Source organism: Melospiza melodia, chromosome 3 (assembly GCF_035770615.1).
Source record: "Melospiza melodia melodia isolate bMelMel2 chromosome 3, bMelMel2.pri, whole genome shotgun sequence".
Classification (NCBI taxonomy): Eukaryota; Metazoa; Chordata; class Aves; order Passeriformes; family Passerellidae; genus Melospiza; species Melospiza melodia.
In genome coordinates this window covers 66,391,266-66,409,728 of record NC_086196.1, presented here as the reverse complement: position 1 = coordinate 66,409,728, position 18,463 = coordinate 66,391,266, and the positions used below count along the sequence as shown (strand labels likewise).

Below are 18,463 nucleotides of genomic sequence, written 5' to 3'. Positions count from 1 at the left end.
AAAGAGTACTGGGAGTGGAAAGAACAGAAGTTTTTGATGGGAGGAAGTAACATTCACACTTTGATAAGCTCCAAAAATGCCTTTTCCAAACAGAGGTGCTTTGTATTACACCATTCCTCCTGGCTGTTTGGGGGTTTTCCATTAGATGTAGAAACTTCTTGCCACAGTAATAAAGGTCAGGCACTATTGTGCCTCTTTTATGATACTGACTAGCACAAATCATGTATACAAACTCAGGAAGTATTTATTTATGTGGAATACATACTTAAATAGTGGACTACAAATCATTTAAAGATGCCTGTGATATGAATCATGCTTCAATTTCATGGATAAGTGGAAACATTATGCAACTTAGGAGTTTTTAAAGCACTAACGAATCTGAACTATACAGCAGACTGGAGCTGGACCTTTTCACCCCTTCTAATATAAGCTGTGGCTATTTAATATTCCTCACTAGGGAATAATGCTGACCTACAAGTCAGCAATATATTAGGCACCAGAGCCATGAACCTAGTGAGAACATAAACTAAACTGATTTTCAATTTTGGTACATTACAAAAAGGGCCATTATTGTGAGGTTAGAGATGTCAAAGTTGGTGACCTGGTATAATGAAGTATTCCCTGCCACATAGTCACGCATGAAAAGTAATTGGAAGCAGTATAAACTTTTAGAGGCTTAGGACTTTTTCCCTCTTAAATTAAATATTCTTTTCCACACATTTTTTTTTAATTAAAAATACAATTTTTTTTGTGAAGCATCATAAAAGAAGAAATGATGTTCCTGTAAAGTTTGCAGTTGATGGAGAAATATGTTTAGGAATGAGGTCACATCTTAACGCTTGGGTTACTTCCATAAGGCACTGATGAAAAGCAAGTTGCTACCTGCCAGCTAGGAATGACATTAAAATATTATGGCAGCATGTGACCAGCTTTAGAGCTTAAAATCCTGAAAGGACAGAGACAATGTCCCCTTTGAAGAACATTCCTGAAGATCGCTTTACAGTTTCTGCTAAGCTTTCAAACAGAAAGTAAACTCCTTTATGTCTAAGCAGCAATGATTAAAGTTGTGCCTTCTTAGCTGCAAAGTCCACATCTGAAAACCCACCCCTAGAGTGTACACAGGTCTTTCAGCTTGTCCATCAGACATGTGTCCTAGCACTTTGTCTAGGGAATGGTCTTTTGATACTGTGGACCCCATGCTTCAGGAGTTCATTTATGGCTCCAAATCCCGACTTTCTGTGCTGGATTTGACCAACTTATTTCTGATTCCCTCTACAGCATCATGTGAGTGGGCACAGCATTTGTCCCCAGGAACTAGACTGCAGAGGGCACTCCTATATAAGAAGGAATTGCAGTTTCCAGGCTCATTTACTTTTTGCCTTGATGATTCCTTGTAATTTTTTTCTCTTTTAATAATTAATGACACTATTATTGCACTAAAAGGAAAATCTTATTATTCTTGACAATTGGTTTTGTTATGATTATTTAATTTCCCCCTCTCCCCAAGTTTATACAATTACAACAGCTGTCACTGCTCATATCATGTTCGGGTCATCAGCCTCAGAAATTAAACATACACAGAAATACAACCTATAATATTCCATCTCTAGGCATAACTTGAGCACAGCAGCACAGGGAGTGCACCGATGAGATGACCTTTGCCAGGTGCCTGGGAAGCAGGAGAAATGCTGTCTGAGGCAGATCATCCATGGAGCAATATGAAAACACCTTTCTCCTTGCCTCATCTCCAGGGCAGTTTGTTGGAAGCATTACTTTGGTCTGGATTTCACCTTTGACTGTGAGAACAGAGGCAGCCTGAGCTTCCTGAGCTCAGGGGTGGATTTCTGAGCTCAACAGCTTGAGCTCAACAGCTCCTGAGCTTCCTGCGGTGGATTTCTGCCCCCTGAACTTATTGGGAGATGGGGCTGGACAAACAGGCTTCAACTCTGCAGTTTGCTGGCACAGCGGTAGGAGTGTGTTGGATGGGAACGCTGAGTAGCAAACAGCTGAGTTAAGGCAGCCAAAATGCAAACTCCTCTCCAGAGCTGTGATACTGGGCAACTGAAACCCTGAGAAGCCCCAAGATTAGGAAGCAGTGTAGTTCCTGACAACTTCAAACACACACATACACACACGTACACACATTCCCCCCATCTTTATCAGCTAAAGCTAATATCTGCAGTGGCATCATCCAGCAACTCTGTCTTAAGGCTGAATATCTTAAACCTAACAGAAGAAACTCTAGAAGTTCAGATGGAGTCTATGGAGCTCCTACATTGCAGTTTAAATGTCCTTCCAACTTTTAGCTTTGTTTAATGAGAACAAGTCTGCACAGGCCTTGGCTCCTGCAGGGGATACAGCTCACGTATCACCCAGCTGACAGCAGAAGGGTCATTTTGTTTCCTGTGGGTAGTGGAAAGTGATCTTCCTTTTCACACTTGCTTCTGGAAGCCTGTCCCAGGGAAAGTGTAAGATCAGGCTAATGCTATGCAAAAGGCTGCCTGAGCAAGGAGAGTGGGCCCTGGCTGTGGGAGCAGCACACACTTCCCAGCTGAGCCTTGAATCATGCTTATCTTCAAGCCAAAGGCCTCAAGTTTCAAGTGAGAGGTTTGCTCAGTAAAATGGATGCATTTCATATTTCATTACCACATGCTGTATGTCTCATACAGTGGTTAAGAAATGAAAGAGTGTGGAAAGGACAGTTATTCAGGGGGGCTGTAACCTTAAAGATTCCATTGAATGGGATTTTCCCTTGTTCCAAACTGTTATCTCACTAGATAAAAACATTGTGCTTTATGATTAAGCTGATTGTGTTGGACAAGCCAGTCTAGCCCTAGATGCCTGGATTTTCAAATGTGCTGAGCACTGGCAGCTACAACCAAAATCAGAGGGGACATTTAAAGTGCAAATAATGCAGAGTTCTTTAAAAATCCAGGCCGAGGCTGTCTGTGAAATGGCAGTAGAGATGCTACCTTGCCTCACAGGGGTGCTGTGAACATTTGTGGCCCAGCTGCTTACACTAGTGAGAAATTACACTGAAAAGTCCAATGAAAAAAGCATTTGTTTTTTCAGATCAGGATTTGATTATAAATATTAAATGGGGCCTCAAGCCACAGAGTGAAGAGGAAACAAATAGGTAGATTGAATGGATAATAGATCATACCCCTCCCTCCCAAAATAGGTCAAAAATAGTGACTGAATTGAATTGAACTGAATTACTGTCATGTAGGCCTAACTCTAGAATTCCCTACAGAATTCCTCCTGAAGTAGGTATGTGGTACTTCTTTAAAACGTGCAATATAAGTATAATAAACTGCATAAACAATGTGCATTTGAGTAAAAAATCTTCATAGATAGTCCAGTAAGGAGAAAGGAAGATGGTTAAGGAACTGATGCATCTGACATGCAAAGGGAGCCTGAGAGAGGTGGGACTGCTGAGCCTGGACAAGAGCCTGGTGGGAATCCCATCAATGTGTGCAAAGCGAGGGTGTACAGGAGACGAACTCTTCTCAGTGCTATCCATTGAAAGGAAAAGAGGTGAAAGGCACAAACTGAAACACAGGAAATTCTATTTCATTTCTATCTAAAAAGCATTTAAGTAAAAGATAATTTTACTACGAGTGTGATCCAGCACTAGACAAAGCTGCCTGGTGAGATTCTGGAGATATCCCCAGAGATGTTCAAAATTCAACTGGACACAGTCTTAAGCAACCTGTTCTATTGACTCTTCTTTTAGCAGGAGGCTGGACTAGATAATCTCCAGAGGTGCTGTCCAAACTCATCCACTTTGCGATAAGTGAGGAAATGTTTTTTTTAATTTCTTCTTCATTCAATTTCTTTGCAGAATTGACAGAATAGATTAAGTTGCCTTCTGGTTTGGGTTGGGGGTTCTGCTTTCTTTTCTCCTTTATCAGCTTTATTTTTTTCTTCTTGAGGATGCTGCCCTCTAATTTTAGAGGTCATTGTAATCTTCTGCCAGGTCTGCTGATGTTGGAACCTTTATTTTTTGCACATGAAGTTTCAGAACATTACCGAGTGCCTCACTGACAAATTCAAAACAAAAAATAGACATGGATTGTAGCAGAAACTGAAAAGAAAATATTCTCCCTAATGTCACTACAGAAACTGAATTTATTTCAATGTACTTTTCAACTGAATAGGGAAAATACTTGTAACAGGTAAGGACTAATTGGCCCATAACTACCTATAAACTGAAGAACTGACCAAGAATGAGATCTGACATCCTAATTATAGTGGTAGGGTGAAATTATTATATAAGATTGGAAATTTGTAATTTAAATCTTCTGGGGGTGTGGTTTTAAGGAAATGGAAATACCAAAGTTGATTACCCATAAAAACAATAATTAGAATTATCAGTAAATATTGCCCTGCAGCCTGCTGTTACAGCTGAGACAGTTTTGTAATGTCTTAGATGCCATGAAAGTGATTTATATGCTTCTCTTCCTAAATGTTAGGGAAAACTATATTCTGTTGCAGTAACATATTTCCTGCCTTTCCATGGATGATTGTGACTGACCTATGTAGCACTTAATATTCATTTTTGCTAGGTTTTCAAATCAGTATCTGACCATATAATGACTGGCATGACATAAACTCAGCAATGTACCTTGCCAGAGTGATGGGAGCACTTCTAAATACTGCTATATAAAGGATGGAAATACAGCAAACCATTTAAATGCTTAACACAGTTACTATTACACAGACTGGAAGAAAATTAGCGAGTCCTTCACAATGTTTTGTTACTGTAATAGTTACTTGTGTTTGGATTGTGGTAACATTCAAAAATTGTTCAACACAGCTGCAAAAAAACCCTATCAAAATCTATAATATTCACAGGCAAGCAGAGACAGTGCTGTGTCACATTGCACGAGTTAGTTATGGATGATCTTCAAATCAGATATCAATTTTTTTTTGTCACAATTTCTTCTTTTTCTCCTCTTTAACATTAGCTTTTTAACTATTTGTTCCAGTTGGCCTGCACAGCTATTTCTTTGCTGGTTTTGTTTGAGGTTTTTTTCCCTTGTAGTACTCTGAAAAATGCAACTGTCTGGTATATTTATATCATGTGAGCATGTAATGTATGATATTAGATCATCTTTTTCCTCATCCAAAAATCTAAGTAGAATGGCTCTTCTGTGCCTTATCTGTCTAGTTTAAACAATGCCCCAAGCACTGAATTTTTTATAGTGGTATCCAGGCTGATTTCCAGATTGACCAAGTTATGGTTAATGGTTGGGCTCAATATCAGAGGCCTCTTCCAACCATAATGATTCCATGGCTCTATGCTGACTGGAATCCCTCACAACTTTATTGTGCCTGTTGACCACATTATTACCTGTTGAATAAGATGAGAATGAATAAAAGTGAGGATTTCTTTAAGTGCTTTGAAGGTGGAAGACAAAATGGGGCACTGGCAGTGGAAAAGAAAGACAAAGACATCCCTTAGGGCCCAACAGAGAGACCAAGAAGCTTGAACCAATATTTTCTTCCTTTGAAGGAATCCACTGACAAGTGTTATAAACCTCATTTTCTGAATTTCCTGAGCTATAGCAAGGCTTATTGGTTTTAGTTAAAGACTGTTTCACAAACTTGTAGGAGTCACTGAGATGTTTCGCTGACTCCTTCCTGTGCCATGCTTGGCAACCCAAAACAGGATGAAAATGGCTTTTTTAGGAACAGCAGTTAAAGGATCCAAAAGACAGTTTCCATCAAACATTAGTTATTTTTATGCTCAGTTGGGGGTGTTTGAGCTATTTATGAAGTCCAGATAGCGAAATTAACATTTCTGAAATAATCTTAGAATAAATTATGAGTGGCACCATGCTGAGTTGTATACCATTTTCTTCTATAAAAATATTTTCCATTATATTTTTGGGACATTTCTAACCCAAAGGATTAATGCAAAAAGTCCAGACTATTATTACAACAGTATAGAGGGAAATGGCACAGAGCTGAATGATAACTGCATACAATAAAGTATGGATTAAAATGTAGGTAATGCCTTTGCTTGCTTCTAATTTTTGAATGAAGGCATGTAATACCACAGGGCTTATACAGTGCAAGCAAAACTGTCCAATATTTCTGTCTCTTTTCCTACTATTTTTTAAACTCACATGAGTTATAGTCAGAATGCTAAACCTGAGAGGCAGAAAATGAAGAATATATCTCTCTGTCAAAAATATGCATTCTTCTAGGTGACATTGGGGGGCACAGAGATAATATTTTCATCAACATCATCATTTGTGCTGCAAACACACTGGAGACAATGGCTGGAAGAGGGAACCTCGGGCACTGTGTAATCACATAATAAAAAGTAGTGCTTGTTCTAAAGTTTGTATTTAAAGTACCATCAGACAGCAAGGAGAAGGAGCAGGAACACCAGGATGTGGCTTGAAAGGGAGGCAGGAGAGGCTGAATACCTGGCTCAGAAAGCTGAAGCAGCAGCAGGAACTGCTCTCTCCTAAATCTTAGCCAGACCTTCCATAGCAGTCTCAAGTGAAAAGGAGAGCTGGAAGACAAATAAATTTACTAACTTTTAATCTTCCTTCCATGGCAGCTTTAACTGCTTCAATTTGAAGTTCAGATGAAGGTTGAGTCTTGTTTTATTTTATCTAAATGAGTTCATCTGTCTCATATCATGGCTTTACTCTGTTACGCATTTTAGCCTTCTGCTCTTTTTCATGTGAAGTAGTAAATACTGGCTCTTTTCAACAGCTGAAATGTCAGGACACGATCATTTTGTATGTGCTAGATAAAATCTGTGAAATGCTGCATTTCTTTTCCAGTGACCTCTGGAATGAAATCCCAGTTTGCAGGGCCAGAGGACTGGAAGTGACATCCAGGGTCACCAAACCCTGACAGAGAGCTCAGTCCAGCACGCAGGCATCACATTTATCATCTCTCTCACATAACCACAGACTGCTGAGGGTCTTTTGGGTTGGTTTGTTTTGCTTTATTTTTGAAAAGTTTGAACACTTCACTGCAAGCAGCCGCTAGATTAGGAAACAAGCTAATGCTCTTTGGTGGGGACTGAAGCCAGGATCCTCAAACAGAAAAGAGCTTGAGGGATCAATCATATTTTACATAGGTGATCTGGTGTGGGGATATTGTTGCTGGATTCTGCCTCTCCCATGGGTGGATGTGGTGGGATCCTGACTCCATTATTACTCCTCATCTCAGGGACGCTGCCCACCTTATCTTTCTGTATTTCAGTTTCCCCACTTATCCCTAGGAACACCAAACGTGGAATGCCTACAAATCTGCTGGTGAGCAGCTTTATGTAAGAGCTGCATTCAGTCTGAGGCAGGCCAGAGCAATCCAGGCATTTTCAGCTTCTGTTATTTGTGAGTACTTTACCCTAAATTAAAAAATAATCTTGATCTTGTCTTACTTATTTTATGATCAGCAGTTTAAGTTGAAAGGGTCACTCCTTTCTCTACTAGGTCAAGTTCTGTGGGTTCAAGTATTTTCAGGATTTATCATGTCATAGGATGTCAGATGCAACATTCCTCTTCACTTTTTAAATCATTGCTTCTTTATATGAGAAAGTAAAACTTTGTTAGAAACCCATTCAGGTTTACTTTCCTTTGAAAAATATGAGGCTTTTATCTTAGAAAACATTTCTTCATCCAGAGCTTACTGATATCTACCAGATCAAGTTTTAGACAAAAAGGAAATTTTTTAATAGGAATTTAGCACTCATTAAATCTGAGATACAGTTTCTCTTTTTTGTTGGAATTATGATATATTTTTCAACATGAGATCCTTTTTGAATCCAACCAGGCTCTTTTGAATGTAATGGAATAATACATAACCTTCACTATAACTTCTCAAATTCTACAATATAATGCATTTGCTTAAGTCTGGGAGAAGGAAACCAAACCAATTTATTATAGCCTGTTGATTCACACTCACATGCTGTGCAGTTCGTGTGAAGGTCCCATTTACTTTTTCACATGAACTGCCACAGCATGGTTTAAATGGATATTTCTCTAGCAGTAGTGTTAAGGTTTCTCATTAACATCATTTCTGGAGTCACTGGGCCAAGTATATCCCTAGTGCAATTCCACTGATCTCAGTGGGGTTATCCTTGAGATATATTTGGTCCATTGTTTCTACAGAATCTCTTTGTTCTTTTCTGATCTCTTAAAGAATTTTGTTACTTTGAACGTTTCTCACAAAACAAGCCATTATGCTGAAAATTTGCAACATTTCTAAGTAACTTCTCAGGTTTTCTACCTATTTTTACACAGAATTGCAACATCCTGTCCAATAACATATTGATTTTTTTTATTTTATAGCATGCACATATATCCTGTTTTCCAGGAATAACAACAAATTTTCTACAAGGTTTTTTTTTGTTTATATTTTTTTTTTTTTAGATTCCAAAATTTCATGTGACTCCCAAAAATAACCTGAGACAGGCTACAGGGATAGTTGTCATTATTTTCTGACCAACTCTGCCACCTGCAAATTTTTTAAGCAAGTAATGAGTGAATAGTGACAGTCTCATACCAATATATTTTCACACTGAAAACTGAGCTAGTCTGATGTTCTGTCTGAATACTGAATGTACCTAACTTCACTGGGGTTTTGGGGGAGTGTTATTTCTATTAGGAAAAAATGTATACAACATTAAAAAAAGTTTAATTCCATCTTTACACAAAATTTTGTATGAATTAGATTTGAAGTTAATGTCTATTCTGTACATTATATCTGTGATTTACATTAATTAACTTACACTTTTCTTCAGGAGAATAAAAGGCAGGGTTAGGGAGCACAGCATAACAAAATGTATTTCTCCCTGTCATAAATGGTTAGGTAAATGGAAAACAAATCTTCTTTTCTCAAATTCTCAAATATCTTATTCCTTGCTGTACATCACTGCAGTTTTGCACAGACATTTCGTGGCCTTAATAATGTTTATTAGTTTTCCCAGCAAATTATAAACTTAGTACAGGAACTTCTTCATTTGCCTTTGCATTCAAAAATTCTGTCAGCTATTTCAAGGATAATGCATATAATATATAAAAACTAAATCTGATTTTTGACAAATCCATAATCAGTCAGCAAAGTGACTTGAACAGGGACCCCTGGTTCCCTGAGCTCATACTTAACTTAATGTCAAGGTATTTTATTTCTCCAAACTCTTAAAATAATTAAATTCTAATTTGAGATTGAATTCTGCAGAGAACAGCCCACAGGCCTTAGAAAAATTAAACCAGTGCCAGTTAATTCGTGCTTGCACAAATAACTTTTGCATCTGATGATAACAAACAGAAGTGGAAATGCTGGCGTGGGAAGCTCTGCTGCTAACATGGCCCTTGCTCTACACACAGACACACTCCTTCAGGAAAGTGCTGCAAGAGAAGTGCACCTGGGACTGGAGCTGCTGATATTTTGCAAAATTTTCAGTCCCCTTGAATATGTTATAATTAACATTCAAAGCAGAAATGATACTGCTTCTAAGGATGTGAAAAACTCTCATTTAAAGCAAATGAGTTTGTGCTCGAAGTGCCCGCACAGGATTGGTTTATGTTTATAGAGATTCATATGTGAGACAAAATGGAAAAATGTAATTTAGTTTTATTTAATATCTCTCTCAAAATCCTAAAGACAACGTTCAGATGAATTAGGTGCTGGTGAGCACAGTGACTGTGTAGGCAAACATTAGCAGCCAAGCTTCAGTCAGTAACAGCCCTGCATGTTATATGATGTGTTAAGAAAGTGAATGTTAGCTAGAAACCTGGGGTTGTACCTGAGCTCTTCCCAAAAGTGCAGCGTGATCATTTATCTCCAAAATGCAAGAGCTCAGATAAAGAGCTGAGGGTCTCATCTGAAAGCTGAAGCCTTCAGGCAGCACCTGGTACATCACTGGAGTGTTTGTACAATTAAACGGCTCCAATCTCAGTGTGTTCCTCATGTCTTCCTGGTCTGCAGGTCACTGAGACCAAATGACAACCTGCTGAACCATATTGTAACTCTGATCTTTGCACAGAGCGGTCCATCAACAGAATAGTCAGAAAATGAGGCAATAACCTGTATTTTCTTGAGCAACTCCTTTCATTTCATTTCCTTGTATTAGCATCAATTGTTTTCACAGAGCATACATGAAGTCATGACTTTGTATCACCTAACAGCTCATCTTGTGCAACACAGCAGATCCTCCTGAGGCTCAAACACAAGAAACAGGACACAGAGTTGTGTGTGAAGGAAACACTGCTGAGTACCACACCATCCTTGGGATGTGCATCCTGCCAAGTGCAGCGGAGTCACAGAGTGGAGGTGCCATTTCGGCATTCTCAGAGTGCTCTAGGGGCCTGACTGCACCTCTTCTTCCACTGAGCCTCACTGCCAGCATGTCCTGGTTGGAGCTGTGGGACTTTTCACAGATATTAACCTTGCATGCACATCCTGGAGGGGCCCTTCCAGCTGGCAGCCATCCTTGGGTCTGTATTCTGCTCCAAAATCACTGCTAGGGGCCCTCCTTCTGAGAGCTGTGCAGCTTGGAGCTCTTCATCCCTGCTGTCACTGCAGGCTTTCAGGGAGCTCCTGAGTGCCACAGGGCCTTCACATTCCCACTGCCCTTTGGCACAAGCAGGGAACAATCCTTTGAAAGGCTTTTTAGAATCCAGGGTACTGACTTTTGTTGGTTCCCAAGATCTTCATTGCAAGGGCAAAACCAAAGTTTTAACCAAGGGAGAGCTTAAGACATGAACGACTTTCTTATAGTGGGAGCATAAGAAAACCCTATAACACCTTTTTTTCCACTCTTTCTTAGCTCAAGGGCCTGCCCTCAGAGTATAAAGCCTTGGTCAAGCCAGCTTTGTGAAGAGAAAAAACTCAAGGACTTAGGATCTCAAGGTGTATAGATGTGTACTGTGTTGTAACAAACCCATTCAGAGCACTGATAAAATCTACTTCCCCAATAAATCAAACAAAAATTAAATTAAAAGTACTTCATTGGGTTTTGTTTTTAATTTCATTTCATTTTAAAAATGCTTCAATTTGCAGAATCATGCACGACCATTTTAATAGCACTGTTAGTTGAAAGACCCAGTTCCTTGGATTATTTTGGTATTTTCAGTCAGAATCACTAACAGTGATGAGTAACTTCCTGGATAATAAGTGCATCAGGCAATGCATGTTTTTCCTCAACCCATTAAACTCATAACAGGGCAGTTCCCTTCTCTAGGGCTGCTGCTGTGCCCCAGGTTTTCATCTCTTCATGCAGATCTGTATAGTCTAGAGTCAAACTTTGAGCAATCAGTACCACCAGGGCAGTGTTTTTAATGAGAAAAGCAGTTAAATAAATGGAATGTCATTAAGACATACGACTGTTTTGGAGATGATGCCAAGAATATAACAGAAAGTTAGTTTAAAATATTACTTGCTACACATTTATTTTTAATGCATATGAAATTATAGAAACAAAGCACTTTAACTAGCCAAAGAAATAGAAACTTTCTGCACACAGTTTCAAATCCCAGTAGTATTTCAGCCTCTTAGACTTGTCTCTTGGACTGTAAAAGAGGGATCTGGACAGTCTCTTAAAGTCTCTGACTCTTAAATCCTCAAGTGACATGTATATATGCTTAAGAAATGGGTCAGCTTGCAGACAGAAATGTCCCAAACTTACCAAAAAAAAAAAAGAAAAGAAAGAGAAAAAAAAGAAATAAACAGATTGGTGGTTAGAACAGAGCTGTGAAAGCCTTTCCCCTCAGCTGGCTGTGTTTGTGCCAAGATTCAGTGTTCACTTACACATGATGTGAAAAAAAGTGATGTGGTTGAATATTCTTGTCACATGCCTCGGCTTTTTTTTCTGTTTTTGGAGAGTACTTTGTTCTCTGACTATTTAGTTCAATGCATTGAACTTGCACTTCCAAACCTGCCATGCCATTTCAGCTGCAGCAGCTAGAAGTTTAAAGATCTGTCAACCTAAGAAGAGACTGTGTTTTCCTTGGGTTTTCTCCACAGTGAACATTTCCCATTTAGAAAGGATAATTTTATAATGCCATTGAACATAGATGAAGATACAGCTGGCTTTAGCTAGTTAGGGACTTCATGCAGAACAACCCTCTTTGGGTCTTGTACCCATCCTCCTCATCTACCACCCCTTTCTTCTTTGTTGCAAATTTCCCATGTAATCAGCAGCTCAAAGCAGAGTCACAGTTTACTGAGCCAGAGGGGTTTTTAAAATCCAAGCTGTTGTTATATTCTTTCCCAGGTGAAATGCAGACCAGCCCTTTGCCTGGAAATCAACCTTTAAGGGCTAGCAGTGCACAGTTCTAAGACCACAGCTCTGCAAAACACAAGTTAGTGGTGACTGGGAGAATCACTGGAGGAACAGGAAAGTAAAAAGGGGGTTTGAACATTGGAGTCCTTAGACCTGCTCTGTTGGATTTTTCTTTGTTTCCCTGCTCTCAAGTAGGGAAGTAATTGGGCTCTGGTTTTCACAGCATGAACACCACTTACATATTTCATTTACTTCTGGAAATTTTGGAAAATGTTTTGTAAGCAGGGTAACACAGGCAACAGGACAGAATATGTTATGAGTCATCACTTTCATTCTCAGTCAAAGTTCTTTATTTTTCAGCTTCGTGGCATTCTATAAGTACCCCCCATAGGAACCACACTGATGATATAATAATTACTGTTTTCACCCAAGAAATTTATTACCCTTCTTTGAGGGGGAACCAAAAACCTTGGCAAGCAGAAACTTTACAGATATCCAAATTGTCCAAACTGTTTGGCTTTATGCAGCTGCAAGGAAGACCAGCTTCAGAGAAAGACAAAATTATTATATGACAGGTAACTTCTTATTGCATTGTAATTAAATGGAACATCTCAACCTGGAAGCAGCTCTATAAACTAGGTAATAATGGATGAAAAATATCAAATTATTATTTTCAGCCTAAATAACTAAATTCTTCAGTATCAGATTCCCATGAGGTGCTAAATGAAGTCATGTGTTAATTCATACTCATATCCTCTTCAGTTTTTGCAGTAAGTTTAAAATAACTCTACAGAGACATTTCAGAGTAAGATGGGTACAAATTTAACATTTTGCAAACACCTTCTACCTGTCCACAATAATAATTTTTGAAGGAAGAGACTTGTAGAGGCTTTCAGCCAGAATATCTTTTGGAGACTGAGGATATCTGGTGCTGAATGATTTTGCATGTTATGACACCTGCATTTAAAACAACAGTGTTCACATTAGCAGTGTCATCCACTGCAATGTAATCTATTTCTCTTTTTTAATATCAAAGATTAACCCATCATCTTATAGACCTTTGAGGAGAAAAAAAATGAAAACAATCTTCAGTGCTTTTTAACTATGAACCTGTTGAGAATATAAATGGTTCCCTGCCTTAGGGGAAAAAAAAAAAAAAGAAGAAAAACTTATTTATAGTTTTACTAGAAGATGTCTACCCAAATTCTTTGCCTCTGGAAAAATTCTTGAAGATGATAGTATGAAGGTTATTTCAGTAATCAGAAAACACCAGGAAAAAATGTAAATGGATTTTCTATATCCTGAATTTGAATCACCTCAAAGAGTGTGACTGACAAACATTGACAGGGGCAAGAATTAAATGCAGCTAAGAGTCCTGCAGAAGGTATCACACCAATTCCAATCCATAGATATACAGAGTTACAGCAAAATGTTTTCCATGTCTTGCTACAATTAGCAGAAGGATTTATTTTTCATTGAATAGGAATTAGATAAAGAATAAGAAAATAATTATAAATTAAATGCACAGAAGAAACTTCCAAATATCCCAATTCACCAGACCCTAATTAAATGCCAAGGCACATAAGACTAAGCTTTGCAAAGTCTGACACAGTGTTTAGGGAGGCACCATAGCCAGGCAACAGGAAATGCTGAGCACAAAATTCCAGGTTTCCCTAGACTTATACTGCATTCATACCCCCCACCTAAGTTTGGGTGGCACATAAAAAAACAAGCAAAGAAATGTGTGAATAGGACTTTAAAGTAAGGCTTAATTGGAAGGAAAATGCTAAAGGTCTTTTCCCTGCTTGGTTTAACATAAAATACTGAGCTATGAATCAGAGCAGTCCAAAATATTCATTTCTCCCCTTCCAAGCAAGTTCTCTAACCTCAAGGCCAACAGCTTAGCAAGTATTTAATTATTTCATTCAAAATGGAACAGTTTCCACTGAAATATTCAGAGGCTCCTCTGATTCCAGATTTCCCCAAGGCACCCTCCAGAATCTTTTGGAGAGAGATTTTTAAGCCAGAATTGTGTTGGACAAAGGGAGGGAAAAAACCCCAGGTTTTTCAAATCCCAAAGGGATGATCCAACTGCTGAGGTGCTGGGCAAAAGCACAAACACAAGAACAAAAGCCAGTGTGCTAAAAACACTCAAGAACTCCATGAATCTTCAGTTCTAAATTTTTCATGAAACACATAACTGACTGAAATATGGGGACCACAGTCCCAAAGGCTCCACTGAGACTTGTTGTGGAACAGAATTTTGAATAGAGATTGTTTTAGCTCTGCTTCCTCTTTTTTGAGGGGGAACAGGAGGGGTTGGGATTTTTTTTTGGTTTTTTGTTACTCTTTAACCATTTTTGTTTGTATCTAAGACTCTCGTCCATCACTTTGTTTTCTTCTCAGATCTTCATTTGTTACTGAACATGATTAGCATCAGATTTGTGAGTGATAATTTCCAAAATTCCTTTTAGCCTCCTGTAATGATGTTGTCTACTTTTTGAATTGTTATTTATGAATTTTTTTATGATTTGGAGACATTCTTTAAAATGTGAAAAACGGTAAAGAAATTGAGGAAAGGATTTGTGAGGGAGTTCTTGCAATACTCTTAGAGAAAAAGACAGAAGTCTTGACGTGAAAACTACCAGTGGAATTGTTTATATCCAGAACACTCCCAGCAAGTCTTTGCTTCAACTGTGTTTTAAAAATTTCTCCTGAAAGACAGTCCACAACCTGTCCAGAAGATTGCCCGAGTGACAGGGAGACTAAAAAATATGGATACTTAGGGTGTGGTTTCCAGAAGATACATATTCAGGCTTCTATAAAAATCACAGGCTTTGTTTCAGGTCCCCCTCAGCAAGAAAGTGGTTTTACAGAATTACTGGCTTTTAAATCCCAGCTGTAAAAGAGGTTCCTGCAGCAAAGATCCTTCTGTTGAGTTAGATTGCATACAGGCTACAGATGGAAAAACCACTTGTGCAAGCACCAAGTGGCAAGCAGGTGAACTGAGGGTTTGGAGCTGGCAATCAGTGTCTTCATTCCTATGATTTCTCTCTCCAGTTTCTGGCTTTTGTCAGGGCCTCATGGTGGGGCTGAAGAGGTTTCCCTCTTTCTGGCCTTTTTCAGTGGTCTTCTTGTGGTTTGATGGGAATGTCACCGAAAAAAAGGTACATTTTGAGGAGGAGGCCATGGAAGAATTCTCAGCAAAACTATAATGGATGAAAATAATGGCATCTGTGTGGCAGTAGGAGACAGGGCTTTTTTTTTTTTTTAACAGGGCACTGAAGAAGCATAGTGAAGACAAATGGACCTCAGCTGTAATCTCCATATGGCCTATAACATCCCAGCAATTGCATCACATTGCTAACCACTGTTTAACCTTTCTACCACTTATCTTCTGGCATTAGAGCAGGCACCCAATGCACCAGGAAGAGGGGAAGGCTGGAAGGAGAAGTACACAGCCAGTTCCCCTTAGTGCAGAGGGAAGTATGCCCCAGCCCCACTACTGGGGAGAGAGGAAAGGGAAGTTCTCAAAGAATCTCTTCTGGTTTTAGGTCCTTTTTTTAGGGAAAAAGAAGAATTTCTGGGAGCAGGATGCTCTCCTGAGACCAGTAAGGATCAGCAGATGCAGGTTTATGGAAAGAGGAATGAGACACAGAATTGGCAGCTTTATAAATGTAAAAAAAAAAAATAAGATTAGTAGCATGCACAAAGTAAATGGCAAAGTATGTGGAAAAGATGGAAAGGGCTTAAGAGGTCTCACAAAGCACAGGAGACTGAGTAGAGATAAAGCAGTATTGTAGGGTTCAACATGTTGTACCAAGCCCTATAAAAAATAAAAGACACAAATCTAACGGAGAAGTAGAAAGGACAGGAATTTCTAGAGCAGCTGATTTGTGTCATGGAGAAGATCAAGATCACTGGATTTCAGTTTAGGTGGTCTGGAGGTGCCTGTATTGTTACACACAGGATGATCAGCAAAGATGCTGCTGTGTGACAGCACGTGTGACAGTATTTTTGCAAGAACCATTTTCATCCTGGGTAATTTCTTATTCAGATCTTTTAAAAATCTGAGGGGAGTTACCTCATGTGTTCTTGCCTCAGTCCATGGACTTCTACAGACAACAAAAGGAGCTGCTGTAACTTGTGGGTACCAAGACAAAAATTTGGTAACTTTTTTTTTGTTTTTTTACATTGTTATGTGACAGCTTCAAGCATATGTAAAGGGCTACAGGCTGTTGTCCAGCTGGAAATTTGCTCTTCTCAGCCAAAATAAAACACCTGCTCTGCCATAGCTTGACTGTGACTTTCATGGGCTGGCAACTGGGGCAACTTGCCAGGTGCAAACAGTGTGAAAGGAAAAAACATTGTCTGCAAAAAGCATAATGTGAATTCAGTATTGTTGCTCATGGGCTCATGTTTTGAGGGAAAAATTTGTTAATGTTAAATTTGGTTATGACTCAGCAGTTCAGAGCAGCGCCAATTGCCTCCTTCACTGCATTGATACATACACATAAAATGCAATGCTTTTATGTAAAATTTATTTCAATGTCATACTGAAGTTGGAGAAGGTGAGTCAACTGCAGTTTATTTGCAAGAGTGAAAAACTGTGTGTTCTCAAGGGTTGAACTACCTGAAAGTATCAAAGAATGTTAAATTATTAAGACCATTAAATAGCATCAAGTTCCCAATATTCAAAAGCAGACTTTCCAGATACAGAGGAATGCTGGACAAAGGAAAACAACAAATATCCTGACTGCTCAGTAAAACTGAAGCATGAAAGCCATTTTGGGTTGCCTAAGCAATTGTAGGAATCAAATAGTCTGGAAAATATCATTTCATGTCTGACAAAGTTGGACAAAAAGTTCCTGTCATCCAAAGTGCTAAATCTTCAAGTACTGCATTTTTGTATGTGAGAATTACAAATGAAGATTTCTAAATGAAAAACTGTTTCCTCCACCTTCTTCACCCCAAAGAAAAAAGAGAAACAAACACAAAAAATACCAACCAAAAATCACCAAATATTTTGTCTGATCAATATTCAGGAGTTTTGCATTAACAATCAGATAAAGCATAAATGTATTTGCGAAATGCTTCAGTTCACTATGTTTAAAAAAAAACAAGTTAAAAATGCTTTTCTGTATCTACTGAAGAGCACAGCCTGTCAAATCCAGCAGAACACTTGATCATACATTTAATTTGAAAGGTGTGAGAAGGCCTACTTATTTTATTAGTCCTTGCAATTAATCAGAAGTAATTCTTAAAGCTAACACTTCATACAAAACTAAATACTGGATCTTCATTTCAGACCTACTCATGCTGTTTTCCTCCATTCAAAAAATATAACTTATTGTGATTTTCATAAGCAATTCTTCTCTTCAGCAAACAAATCTGTGGATTAAAAAATGGAACCTTGTTTAAAAAAAAAAACTAAAAGCATTTTGCTAAAGAAATATCTTGAACTTGAAATTCAAGAATCTGGCATTTTTAATAACTTTAAGGTGATTTTTCTTGGGTAAACTTAAATTAAAATTTCCAGTGGGTTCTCGGAGACAGATTTCTTTTATTTGAAGTCTTTTTCATTGTAGAATTTCTTGTTCTTAGTAAACTTTATAAATTACTATTTCTTGAAGCGTGTTTTTCAAAATAGTATGGTTAACTACAGACCAGCAAGTTCCCTTCTCAGTCCTTCACGTTGTTCCTGATAGCTACAAGCAGTCGTTTCTTGGGTGTACAAAACACAAAGTCTGTTGCAACCACTCTTGAGCAACACAAGCCATACTAAAATTGGCACTAAATATACTGACAGCACAAAAATTAAAAAAAGAAATAGAAAGAATAAAAGGAAACCAGCCATTCACCAGTAGCTTAAATCTTAATCTAGTTGTCCAGAAGAAAAATAATTATTTTGATGGTAAGATTAGTAGCTTTGAATATTTTATGGCTCAAAATGGAACAAGAAAAAATGTTTAAAGGCACTCTCTTCTGTCATTGTTTAGCTTCATCTGTTTCTGACCCCCATGGCATAATATTATATTCCAGGAAAACAGTTGTTTTCACTCTTTCCACTTGCTCCAATATTCCCATACTTCTGATATTTTGTTTCCACTGATGCAAGAAAGAAAGAAAAAATAAAAGAGGGGGGAAAAACAATTACTCACATCTAAAATTATACCAGCAAGGAACTAACAATTGAACAAGAAAAGC

General features: G+C 38.3%; 1 long non-coding RNA gene across 1 annotated transcript in view; it reads right to left on the bottom strand.

Moving 5' to 3' along the window:
- Positions 1–4,013: 4,013 nt before the first annotated feature.
- Positions 4,014–18,463, bottom strand: part of LOC134416773 (uncharacterized) — a 44,223-nt gene continuing 29,773 nt past the window's right edge. Inside the window, exon 3 of the long non-coding RNA XR_010027382.1 lies at positions 4,014–4,043. This is a non-coding gene — a long non-coding RNA (uncharacterized LOC134416773). The remainder of the gene's footprint in view (positions 4,044–18,463) is intronic.